This window comes from Vanessa tameamea, chromosome 21, assembly GCF_037043105.1.
Source record: "Vanessa tameamea isolate UH-Manoa-2023 chromosome 21, ilVanTame1 primary haplotype, whole genome shotgun sequence".
In the NCBI taxonomy this organism is placed as follows: Eukaryota; Metazoa; Arthropoda; class Insecta; order Lepidoptera; family Nymphalidae; genus Vanessa; species Vanessa tameamea.
Window position 1 is genome coordinate 8,798,439 of NC_087329.1, and position 14,358 is coordinate 8,812,796.

A 14,358-nucleotide genomic window follows, 5' to 3' on the forward strand; every position below is an offset into this window, starting at 1 on the left:
TTTATTTTTTTTTTGTAAATGTCTAGTGACCTTAGTAATACTAGCTACTGAATTTATAGCATACTAATTGAAGTTACTTTTATTATTAATAATCTGTACAATAAAATAAATTATAAATGTTTTTTTTTTCTTTATATAGCAGGCAATGGTTCTCCAATACACTGCCATTGTGACAGCCAACAATGCCGCCATATTGTTTTGACGAGATCGTTATACCGAATATTTCAAAAACGGGACGAACGAAGTACCTTCGAGTTAATTGCATCATTGTTTAATTATTTATGTTTAATTAGAAAAAGACCCCCGAGCTAATTATTCCTACGCTTATCTTTCGAATGATTTATTTCCCCCCATTTCTTTTAAGATCGCTTTTTTAATAATTACCAACTCGCCGTTCAGAATTCGATTTATCTCACTAATTTAATTAGAAGATATATTTTAGGGAGCGATTTTAATGTCTTTATCGTTACATAGCTGTGTCGCGCGGTTTCACCCGTGGTTTATTGTACCTGTATCAAAAAATATGTTTCAGTTTTAATGAGACGCGCTTTCCTTGTTAAGTTAACTATTAAGTTAAGTGAGCTTTACAAAATCAAAATCAAAATATTCTTTATTCACGCAGGCTCATAAAAGCACTTGAACCGTTATGTTGCAGTGATAGATTAAACCTAAAGCTACCTCCGGTTCGGGGAGTAAATTCTACCTAGAAGAACCGGCAAGAAACTCTGAAACTACTTTTTTACGGCTTTATTTCCCTCACCAAAAAATTAATAAAATCAAATTTAAATAATCTGGCTTTGGACGCGTCATCGTGGGTTAAGATTCACGCGTTCTAGCTAGTTAACTACGAGACCATTTCGAGAATGTACATTTAAATTGATAATATAATTCATATAAGTGATCTAATATGTATAGTTGATATTAACTATTCAAACTGCGTCATTAACACCGATAAACGAAATAAAAGACCTCCCCGGGGGTGACCAACGTCCGGCCCGTTCGATCGCCACACGGCAGGCGTTAATTTAAAATGACAAAACAAATAACAGTTGGCTTCAGTTGCAGTCAAAATTCACACTATTCCAATGCGGGGATTAATTAAATGAATCGTGACGAAGATGACGTGGAACTGGAAGTGGTACTGCACGGTATTAAATACATTCAATAAATTATTCTTGGGGTATCCGCTTCTATACTAAAATTCCGCAGACATTTTTAACTTTGCCGTTTCATAGATTCAAGTCAATTGTAAAAAATACATCGGTAAAGAAGGCATATTATTCGATACAAGATTATATTGATGATAAAAAAGCGTGGAGTTAATGCTTGTTGACTTCCAGGCAGGAGACATAACACACATATATAATTATATTTAACTAACATGACTGTATTTTTATATATTGAAAAAGAGTAACTACTGAGTTTCTTGCTGGTTCTTCTCGGTAGAATCTACATTCCGAACCGGTAGTAGCTTTACTTTAAATAGTTTGTTAAATGACGATTCAAAAGTGCTTGTAAAAGCCTACTTGAATAAAGTATATTTTGATTTTTTTTTATTAATAATTTAGTATGGTTAAAAAGTTATGCCCCGGGTGAGGATCGAACTCACGACCTTAAGATTATGAGACTTACGCGCTGCCTACTGCGCTACCGAGGCGATGGTATGATACATGAATATTGAGAATAATTTCCGTAGTCAATTCTGAATTGGTACAAAGCCCTGTGTTATGTATCTGATGAACTGTTAAAATGAAAGCCCATCAAAATAGTTTAAAAGTATTCTTGGCAGAGCTGCTGTAATATAATTTACAAAGACGTTTTTTAAATGTTACTTGTCATGAATTTAGCGATGGTACGACTTGATACAGGCCATCTTTGTAGGTACCATCCACTTAACAATTATTCTTCCGTCATATAGTATCTAATAGTTTGTATTGCTTTGTGAATGGGAAGCGAGCCAGTGTAATCAGTCGCTCACATCACGGATCTGATCTGATATATACATGTTTGGTACCACAAAATCGTAGAACTATCAGTAACATTGCAAATATGTAATATCGAAGAGAATAAGTTTTAATACAATTTTGATTGTATTAAAACAAATTAAATATTAATATTATTGGATACGTATTCTACTTATAAATTAAATAAACATATTCAAATATATTTTTGTGTTTAAATTAGTCGTATCCAGTGTCAAAAGAACAAAGATCTCCATCGGCCGGTAGACAGTGCGGGCCATAAATTGAGCGCCGCTGTCAATTGCAGCCGCGCCAATAGTTGCGGTCGCGTCGGCTTTTTGCACTCACTGCAAATTTCTGTTGTTGTTGTTGTAATTTTATATCTGTTGTTAACGAATACTATGTATATAGTATGTAATATATCTATACTGTATATTTTATGTAGTATAATTTTAATTTGTAATTGACCTATTACAAAAGCTTACTTTTAATGTTCCCACCTGATTACCTAGGTCAAATAATTTACACTTGTTTAATAAAGCAAAGCATCGCACAAATCTTAAACTACATAGCCCACTTTCACAAATGTACAATGCTTATGATGAATATCAAAACAGTGTCGATCTAAATGTTACGTCCATTGCGTCCATGAAAAAGATCGTACTGGGCAGCAAAAATAATGTCTGAGCTGATACATCCTTGTATTTTTATTACATAGTTTTTTTTTATACATTTATATACTTTTAATTAGATAGTTATTTAAATTTTATTTAAATAGTTTTCAAATTAGGTTAAGATGTTGATTGTTTCCTTTTTGTGCATGCTGTGTTCTTCTTTAAGTAATTGTGATACTTAGAATATAATTTTACTTTGTTATATTATATTATTATAATCAGTGTACACATTGTTGAAGAACCAAATAAAATAAAATAAAAAATAAATAAATAATTGTGTTTACGTACATAATTATTCGTATACTGGGTGGTAAGACTTTTTGCAAGATCGTCTAGGTAGGTACCACCCACTGATCAGATATTCTACCGCCAAACAGCAGTACTTAGTGCTAATCTTACTTCAGGCACAAGGGACACAACGTCTTAGTTCCCAAGGTTGGTGCCGCATTAGTGATATAACAAATTTATAACGATTCTTACAGTACGGTGACCAGTTCCCATCGAGTGGTTCAATTGTTAGTCTGCTATATGATAAAACTAAGGGTTCAAACCCGGCCAAGTTTGTCTAAATTTTGGTCTATAAGTGCCCAGCAGATTGATTTGTGTTTCAAGTTTTCCCTAGAAACAACTTATTTGTATTTGCCGAAAAAATGGATACCATACACTTGCACGTTTTCATTTCTAAAACACCGTATAAATAATTTTAATGTGAGGAATGTACCCCTTTTTCTACATTTATCCCGAAGCCTCGGTAGCGCAGTAGGCAGCGCGTAAGTCTCATAATCTTAAGGTCGTGAGTTCGATCCTCACCCGGGGCATATCTTTTTCTTTTTTCGCTTCATAAAATAGACCCAAAACATATCTATACTAATATTATATATGCGAACGTAACTCTCCCCGTTACCTCTTCAAATCAAGTCATTCCAGATGATAAAAACACTGTACGTCATTTAAATTGAACGATACAATACTAATTATAAAATACTAATATTACATCAGTTTTAAGAAAATTTTAGAAAATATTACCTACATCATTCTTTTTTTTATGATAATAAATAATTGATTAATATTAATTAATTGTTTAATAATTATTTTATTTTGACGACAAATCTAAAAAACGAGCGAACTATTTGCCGACATTAATTTCTAAAGTACTAAATTTATCATCGATATTATCGACATCGATCCCATCGTGCAAATAGTGATTTGGCAACTCTTTTATTTGTCGCACCGCCAAAAAATGGAACTCTTTACCAGTAAACGTGTTCCCCTCCTCTTATAACCTGGGTGCCTTCAAAGGAGGCGTGAAGTGGCATCTTGCAGGCATGGCGAGGGCGACTGGTGCAGCTCATTCTTGCTGACCGTACCTGTCGGCTTCGCGTTTGGACTCTACTTCTACTTACCATCAGGTGGAGTGGAGTCATATGTCTACCAGGACATATAAAAAAAATTAATGTTTATGAAAATATTTTTATAATTAAAGAATAACAATAAATAAATGTATGAAATAAATAAAAACAGTTTTTGTTACTGAGATGAATATATTTGTTTTATTATTACGATGTATCGAGCAACAATTTACTCGTCTGGGTACCACCCTCTCATCAGATATTCTACCCCCAAACAGCAATACATATAATTCTTGTGTTCCAGTTTGAAGGGTCAGTAAGCCAGTGTAACTACAGGCACAAGGGACATAATATCTTAGCTCTCAAGGTTGGTGGTGGCCTGATGGTGAGTGGTCTATATACTATATTAGTAGAGTCTCGTGAACAAGACATTCGTAGATAATGTCGAAATATCGAGCTCCACCGAATAAAAATAAAAAACATGGTAAATATCCCGTTTTAATTACTGTTAGTAATAAAAATAACCATGTTAATTTAAAATCTTATATATTAGTAAAACCCAAAGTATAAAGGTATACGGCTGTTTTGGAGTGAACGGCATAAGAGAGCGTCATACGTCAGTCTTACCCGCAAGGCACCCCAAAGTTCCCAGCTATGCTCGTATATTTTTAACCAAATACACCATCCAGGGTTCCATTAAAACACACAAAAAAACACTAAAATCGATTTAGCTGCTTAGAAATTCACGGACAGACACACATACAGGAGAATGATATATATATATAAAGACTAAATATTTTATACAGTTCATATGATAAATACATATTTTAGAATCGCTAATTCTATTATATCGAATGCTTTGGTAATAAGCTCTGGCGCCGTCGCTTTTGTCAATTGTTGTGAGAACGTAGTTTATAGAGATGACCTATTTTTTGTTGCTAATTCTAAATTAGAGTGTTCAAACAAACGAAGCGTTCGATACGATGACATTTAATAACTAAAAAAAAAACATGACACAGATTCAAACAAAAATATCTTATTGAGAGACAAACATTGTAAAGAGGAAAAATTTGTTTGTTTGTATGTAAACAGTAATCTCAAAAACTAATGATCCGATTATAAAAAAAAAGTCTCTGAGAGAAAGCTAGATTCTTGAACGAGAGTGGGTATAAATTATATGTACATCATATAATTTTCTCTTTTAATAATTCAATCCTAACAATGTTACATACACACGTCCTTTTTTCGGAAGTCGGTTAATATTACCTAGATGTCCGAAAATCCACAACAGCGCGATTTTTAAGACACTTTCTGCCTCGCACGACCACTCTGTGGAACCAGCTTTCACCGGCGGTTTTTCCGAACCGATACGACTTAGGAACCTTCAAGAAAAGAGCGTACTCTTTCCTGAAAGGCCGGCAACGCACCTGCAAGCCCCCCGGTGTTGCAGATGTCCATGGGCGGTGGTAGTCACTTTCCATCAGGTGAGCCTCCTGCTCGTTTGCCAACTCTACTATAAAAAAAAAATATATATATATTGCACTCGTGCGAAGGTGGGTGAATTAAAAATAAAATCACAAACCAATCAAATCTACACGACACGCAAAACATAATTAACAATTTTCTATGACTAGTTTTGTCCTTGTTAATTTATTATTAAATACATCGGGAACTTGGACACAGAATGCTGATGTCAAATTTTTAATAATATTACGACGTAAAATACTTTAACTGTAAATTCCTGATACATACATACGTTAGCAGCCTGTAAATTTCTCACTGCTGGGCTAAGGCCTCCTCTCCCTTTGAGGAGAAGGTTTGGAGCATATTCCACTACGCTGCTCCAACGCGGGTTGGTGAAATACACATGTGGCGGAATTTCGTTGACATTAGACACATGCATGTTTCCTCACGATGTTTTCCTTCTTCGCTGAGCACGAGATGAATTATAAACACAAATTAAGCACATGAAAATTCAGTGGTGCTTGCCTGGGCTTTAAGCCGAAATCATCGGTTAAGATGCACGCGTTCTAACCACTGGGCCATCTCGGCGCAAATTCCTGATATGTTTACATAATTATCAATATCATAGCAGTGTGTTGAGTCAGTAACAACTTAAACAAAAATTTAATAACAAATAACTATTATAAATTTATTAAAATATAATGTTTTTATGTATAATGTATTTATTTAAAGTTTGATTATAAATAACTAGTGGATCTCCCGCGGAACTTCGCGTTTATTGAAATGTCTTTTTAGGAATTTCGACCACAGCATGCATTTTAGGTACAATACACAGGTATATTTTTTACTAAAATAATTTTATAATACTAAAATACTAGATATTAATAACTAGATTAAATAAAGCAATAAATATTATAATTAACAAGTTCCGTAATATATTTTTTATGTGCAGCTATCGTCCCCTAATCACTGGGACAAAAATCGGCTTAATATATAAGATATATTCGAATGAGTGGTATTTCGATCATGAGATCCCCGAAAATATAGGGCGATTGACTTGAAATTTTGCACAGTTACTCCCTTTACGACTCTGTCGCTCAGTGAGAAAGTATTTTGGAAATTTCAACTTTAATGAGAGATGTAACATTGGATGAATTTTACCCGAACGAAGTCGGGACAGGCAGCTGGTTTATATACGGAACACTGGTTATTTGAATTGTATTTAGAAAACATATTGACTTAAGGTTTATTAAAACTCGGTACAGTATTTTATTATACATACACGTCGCCTCGGTAGCGCAGTAGGCAGCGCGTAAGTCTCATAATCTTAAGGTCGTGAGTTCGATCCTCACCCGGGGCATATTTTATTATAATTAAAAATATGTACAGTAATTAATTTTATTTTCTCGCTTGCGACTTTCCTTCCTTGAGATTCAAGCTTGTTTCATAACATATTTAATGAGATTTGGATCTGTGGTTTGGTTTTGAAAGAGAAACAGATAGACTAGCAAACGGCAGATGTTACACCTTAACTATTAAGCTGATGGTTTCCACATACTTTTGGTGCTGCTCGCAATACAATCGAGCAAAAATACTATATATTATGTTTAGGTTTTTAAGTTATTTTTTAAATATTTTATCACCAATGCACAGAACCCGTGAAACGAAATCGCACAGTAAATTATATACAAGAACAGTAGAAGTGAATTATACATGGCATTGATGATATGTCTGTTTGAAGCGAATAATAACCGAATATCACAGATTCAAATCTGTCACACATGGCTGAATTTTCATATGCACAATATATGTCAAATCAACGCAGAATCCTTGTGTACCGATCTAAAATTATAATATAATAGCATCCATCACCACCCTGGAACTGCGTGGAACAAGCTTCAAAACCACCTCAAAACCAGAAAGACCTTAGCGATTACGTTTTATTACTTCTGATCGTCGTTTTATTATACATAGCCAAAAATTATGTCACTTATCATCTTCTAACCCTGACGATATGGTCCAGGCGCAGAGCTATTGACCCTCGACACCGTCCTCATTATACAGCGGGATATTTAAACACAATAACATACATCGATTGTCATGTATTGTCACCCAAGTTTGCTCATTGCTATATTTAGTTCACGAGTCTGATACAATAGTCTAATAATAGAAAATGCATCACCGATCATGCAATGGATGTGTGATATTGACAGAATGTATGGCGGTATCCGTTCGATTCGTATACATTTAGTTGCGAAAGAAAAAAATTACCAATATTAAAGTCGACATTGCGCTGTTTTAACTCAGTGAAGACTGTGTATGCTGATGTAGATGATCTTAGTAATATGCCTAGCTTGTTATTGTTTATTTGAGAAAAGCCCATGTACTATACTTATATTAAAAACTTTTTAATTCTTTATGTTATGGTAAAGGCTTGCGGACGGGTTATTGATCACAACTGCCCATAGATATTTGCACCACAAAAAAAAAATACCCTTCCTTACATCGCCAATGCCTCACCAACCTTGGGAACTAAGATATCATGCCCCTTTCGCAAGTAAAATCATATAATTTATATGTTATTTAATTAGTAGAAAAGAGTAGGTACTGAGTTACTTGTTCGTATTTTTCGATATAATACACATTGGAATAGTAATTATGAATAAATTTAATCTTGTAAATTAATAACATTTCAAAGGTGACTTGAAATTAATTCTATTTCGAATTTAGGAATACTGTATTTTTTTATTTAAAAAAATACGATTATTATGAAACTTGTTGTTTTTTCAACAACGACCACGCATTTATTTCTTGGAAGTGTTTATTTATTCAATCTTTTCTCAAAAATCAAATACTTCTACTGATTCTGTGTTTAACCGAACTCGTTTACAGTGGAAGCCGTACACAGTGTCTGTACTAAGCCTACGCCACCTTCGACGCCATTCATATACAACGTTAACGGGTAATTGTTACCGTTAATCATAAATATAGACGGATTGTTAAATAGCGACAAATTATAAAGGCCGTTTAGATATCATCAGAAGGGGCCTTTAAAATGTTCTTGGCTGTTAGCCTCTATGGCGGAATATCAGAAACAAAGATGTGTTGTAATCATTCAGTACACTATTATTATTTTTCCAGTACAAATACACAAAATATAATACGCTTAGGTTGATAAACTTAGATCGAGAACCAATAGGTTAGAAAGTATCTGCCTCGTGCGACGGTGACAAGTTGAAAGAACCAGCTGTCAGCACGTTTTATGACACATTACCCTATTCGGGACTATCCGCTCTTAACATAAATATTCGATTACCAATAAACATTTAGTTATCACAAAAAATCAAGATAATTACCAGACCGAATACAAGCAATTGATCACAAAGAACACGAACGCCATTAAAAATAATCAAACTATGATTAATACTAAGTCTCCCTCTGAAATTATCAACGCGCTGTCATATTTTTATACATATATCAATGAAAATTAACTCTAAGCTCGTCAGCTAAAGCTCGTTTAAAACGGCATAGTACTCAATTCAACAATATATTAATCATAAAAATCGTTGCCTTAGGATTTGTTAATAATGTGTAGCTACTGAGTTTCTCGACGGTTCTTCTCAGTAGAATCATCACTCCGAACCGGTGCTAGCTTTATATTTAATTCAACACGTGACGATTCAAAAGTGCTTTTATTTAATTTTAAAATTAATATATTGTACCCAACAGATTGAAAAGTAAGATTGGACTACTACATATAAAAAAACACTAATATATATTATCAATAAATTTATAAGTACTAATTGAAATATGCCGAATCGTATACAAACCGGCGACAACTATAGTGATCAAAATTGACCCGGCAATCAAGGCGATCAAATCAAACTGCTCCCACATACATAATATATTACAAACAAGTATGAGAATGATTTATTGCTGTTTCCTTATTTATTATATAATACTCAAACTACAGAGTAGATTTTATCTTTTATCCTTTGTACATAAAAAACCAAATAAACAATATTTGACATCGAATCGATGCGATATTATTGGTCGAGAGTTTGTCAATAATATACAGCCTGTTCTTTATTAATTAATAATATTAACAATTAATATTGTTTACATATTCAGTATTTAAACAGCAGTGCAACGTTTTAACCATTTAAACATTTATAATAGTAAAATTTTTAGTGACACAAAAATACCTAATTTTCTGACACTGATTTTTTTTTCTTCTATACACACATCCAGCTAGATTTTATATGGAACTCATTACATATTATGCATTGCTTGAATTGGAAGCCGCTAACATTAGGGATGATCCACGTCTGAACTTGTCCACCTTTTGAACAGCGTAATATATATTGTAGAGTATTTTCAAAACAAGCCTATTTTACATTATTACCTAAAATATCAATCAATCAATCAATCAATCAATCAATCAATACATACCTTAATTTGACTCACGAACTGGTCACCCGTCCAAAAATCGACCAGATTCAAAAAACTTATTTCTCGAAAATATATTAAAACTCAAGCAATTCAAAAATAAATACAAGAAAACGTAAGACTTTTACATTAGTCCACCCCTCTCCCGAATTCGAAACTTAGTAATTAAAACTCGAACGTTAATAAATCAATAAGTTTGACGATATTTTAAATTAAAATGACCGTATCTCTGCTGATAATTCTAAGGGAATGCTTTCAAGAAATATTGAAAAGACGGAACGATAAATATTAAAGTTACGAAAAATCTTGTAATTTTATGATCGTTATATTCAAGTTTGCTTTATCATAAAAATGTAAAAAATCTACGTTACATTAGACAAAAGCTTAAATACTTGACTACGAATATTTAAGACATAAATTGACATACATTGAAGCATACATGTACCTATTTTTACTTTTATGAGCATCTGTAGTACACCCTGCTTCTTGTGAATAAAGAGTATTATCATAATTAATATATATGTGTGTGATATAATATATTATGTATTAATGTTTTTATATGTATTTTATATAATTAGATGTATATTAGTTTCTTCGAGTAGTAGAATTTGCACCTTAAATTGAATCCATTGCTCGAACAGATTTGTACCTTCAATCTTAGGATAAAAGTCAAACCATTCCAAGCCATCTAAACTATTATAGTTAAACGTTTTTTTTTCCATGAAGTTATGTCTATGTACCCTTAATTCTAATAATTGCGCCTTTGTCTCTTTTTATTCTAATAAATGCGGTTTAGAAGAACGTAGATATCGTTCAAGGCTTTGCTCGTGTTTTAGGGGTTGGTCGAGATGCTAGGTATAATAAAGTAGCCTTCCTTGGGGGTTCAAGCTTGCTTTATGTTTGGTTATGGTTGGTTTGGCTCTCAAAGAGTAACAGACTGACAGGCAGCCACATGCTTTCGCAATTTACAATATAAGCATAGATGTTAAAAATGTGATATTTTCAAAAAGATATCATTTGGAATCGGAGACAAATATTTTCGCCGATGTTTTTTTTTTTAATAATTATAAGCAAAAACATAGTTAGGAAGGGCAAATGGACCATCAGATGGTAAGTGCTCTGCCTCTGGCCAAAGACATTAGCGCCGTATAATCATACCTTACTTCACCAATGCATCACAAATCTTGGAATCTGAGATGTTATGTCCCTTTAACTAAAGAATAAACTGACTCAATCATCCTTCAAATCGGAACCAAACGATATAAAGTATTGCTACGTTGCGGTAGTACCTATATATGATGAGTAGTTCATACCTATCCAGAGGGGCTTTCACGATGGGCTTGTATGATTTTAATGCATAATTTTTTGCTGTGATATGAAAGATAAGTCATAGGTATACGGATAACTCAAGATCCTCGGCTCTGGGCTTTATCGATACTTACATATTTATATTGACATGGATATTAAATCAAGATCAATATTAATCATTCTCCTCTCCTTCCAGGTAAGACCGACTCTTATGCTGTGACAGCAATCGGTATGACGCCCTCCAATGACATCTTAGCAGTTCGTTAGACTAATATATATTATTAAACTAGGCAGCGGATTTTAAAGCGGTTTTCATTAATAAGAATTCGAAAAGGTTTATTTGTATAATATATTCATATTATAGCCTAGAGAATCAAAGAATTTCAACCTTCCTGGCCGGAAAATAACTTTTCAATCTAAAACTTATATATAGACTCTTACCGTACTCCAGTGAAGCCGGGACTCGTAAATAGTTATAGCTATAATTCAGATAAAATCTTGAACTAATGAACAAATATAAAACAATTCTATTCATGAACAGCGCCAGCTTGGTTGTCTAATAAGTACTGCTTGCTTGCTTACATTCGACTAAGATTATCATTGATTATTGAAATATTTTGACGTAGTTCTAAAAATTGCCGATAGATGGCAATATGTAAGTGATCAATATTAATATTTATTTGTTTTTTTACCAAACAAATATAATACATTACGATTTAAAAATATAATTGATTGAGATATTTGTTTTAACGAATTAATTTGCAATTATTGTTAACTTATTACTACACTAACGCCATCTATTGATACACTCTGAAAGTGTTTGCTAGCAATCGATTTTTTATAACTTTTTGGCACAGCCTGATAGATGGCGCTGTACTCCTTGCATTATTTCCATTATTACAATTTAAATTTTAGCACGATATTAATTTTATAAAACATTTAAGACATTTATTGCTTAAAAAAATAATTAAATGATCTTATTACATTATTTCGAAGGAATCTCACAAATTTGAAATTAAACAAACTTTAAAATACCGTCTCACGTTTAACCATCGATTCTCTCTTTCTATTATACAAGAACGAAAGAAGACCCCGCTGTACGCGACCCCGGTTTCAAATTTAACGTTCAAATGCCTCGCACTATGCGAAAGGTTGTCATTAACTTCTCTTTGGTCTTAGGAATCCTCGCTTCTTCTGAACATTCTCATAGAAGATTTGGGGATTACCCGTCCTACGACTTTGTTCTACGAGGATTCCCTCATTCGTTTCGTTTGTTCCGTCGTGTTTTGCTCGGCTGGCAATTGTTTAAACCTGTGTTGCGGAACTATCGATATTTGACCTCGAAAACTATTCAGGATATCGATAGTACTATCGATATTATCGTTTTGATCAATACTATCGATGGTTTTGACGACCTCCGTGGTCGAGTAGTGTGTACACCGGTTTTCATGGGTACGCCACTCCGAGGTCCCGGGTTCGATTCCCGGCCGAGTCGATATAGAAAAAGGTCATTAGTTTTGGTGTTCGTAGTACCGTCGTTACTTCTGATTTTCCATAACACAAGTGCTTTAGCTACTTACATTGGGATCAGAGTAATGTATGTGATGTTGTCCAACACTTATCATTTATTTACATTTATTATCGCTCTGTAAGGTATACTATTGGTAACATCGATACTATTGATAGTATCGATAGTTTTGGACTTTCGATAGTCAGTGAATGAATCTTGAGAATAGGGTAATGTCGAAGTCAAAGTTCGCGTTAATGTTTTTTGAATCGAGGCCCTGGTTTATTATTGAATACTAGTGGGTCTCCCGCGAAATTTCGCGTTTATTCAAAAGATTTTTTAAAATTTCGAAAGGTATGACAGGTTTTTTTTTTTATTTCATTTCATTGTAAACTGCAAGTCACTCTTCTAAATTTGGTGCCAAAACAATGAAACCTTTTTTAAATTAAATGTCATATTAGTTCAGTTAGAATTGGAGTTTGTCGATGACAATTTACTTTAGTTTTGTTTACGTTTTAATTTTTATTTCTTATATAGCCGCTCTTTAGCCAGCCAGTAAATTTTTTCCGCTCTCTAAAATTAATTCTTTGTTAAATCGTAACAATTTAGTAAATTGCAATCAAGAATCCTTTTATTTTTCTGCACATCTACGGCTGGAGCTCTTCAAAACGAGACCATAACCGATTTTTTATGTGCAGCTATCGTCCCATAATCAGTGGGACAAAAATCGACTTACGCTATTAATATATAAGATTTTTATTTTTGAAACGAGTCTTTGGACCTCGCCGGTCATATTTTTAAGACTCAATAAGAATGTAATGCTTTATATTATATGAATTATTATTATCTGTATATTACAGACGAGTATATCTAACTTTTATATTAAACATTATATTTTTAATCTATTAACATGAACATTGACAGATACTCGTAATGGCGGGAAAATTGATTCTTGAATACCTATATATATTTGTTAGCGTATCGATTAAAAAATTATTTAAAATTCTTATTAAAATATATAAGAAAACCTACTAAATATTGTTTTATTTCTGAGTTAAGACTAAGTTTTTACATATGTAAATATGTAAACTTTAAACTTGAACAAGAAGACACACAAATTTTAAACTCGAGGGTATACATTAATGATTTTTTTTTTCATAAATCGAAGAAAAAGTACTAAAATTTTATATATAATATATTAATTCCTATACTCTTTACTGGCGTAAATTTAATTAAACTTATAAAAATATAATGTCGTTGTCTGGCCTACTTAATAACTTAACTTCAGAAAGTAATGCTATCGCAAAATAATTCGACGTTCAAAACGCCATTTATTCGCCAATCCATAGTGAATATCATAGATTAATCAAATGATATCGCGTCAATTTTCTGTCAAATGTTGTTTATTTGGTTTTTTTTCCTGCTATCGTTGGAATAGAGTATAGATTCAGAAGGCTTAGGATCGGGATCTTCGAGCTCTTGGGAGAGGCTCATATCTAGCAGTCCATTGTTATTGGCTGAATGATGAACGATAATCAGGAAGCTGAGTTGGTCATAAATAATATTCTCGTGTACACTTCAAAATATTTTTATTGCAATACAAAAAAGTATCACATTATAAATTACACGTAAAACAGATTATTCTG

At 33.0% G+C, this 14,358-nt stretch overlaps 3 non-coding genes across 3 annotated transcripts; 2 read left to right on the forward strand and 1 right to left on the reverse strand.

Annotated features, from left to right (window-relative positions):
- Nucleotides 1-1,584: 1,584 nt before the first annotated feature.
- On the reverse strand, nt 1,585-1,657 carry Trnam-cau (transfer RNA methionine (anticodon CAU)). Its single transcript has one exon. It is a non-coding gene; the product is annotated as a tRNA-Met (tRNA).
- Nucleotides 1,658-3,380: 1,723 nt separating this feature from the next.
- On the forward strand, nt 3,381-3,453 carry Trnam-cau (transfer RNA methionine (anticodon CAU)). Its single transcript has one exon. It is a non-coding gene; the product is annotated as a tRNA-Met (tRNA).
- Nucleotides 3,454-6,735: 3,282 nt separating this feature from the next.
- On the forward strand, nt 6,736-6,808 carry Trnam-cau (transfer RNA methionine (anticodon CAU)). Its single transcript has one exon. It is a non-coding gene; the product is annotated as a tRNA-Met (tRNA).
- The last annotated feature ends 7,550 nt before the right edge of the window (nt 6,809-14,358 follow it).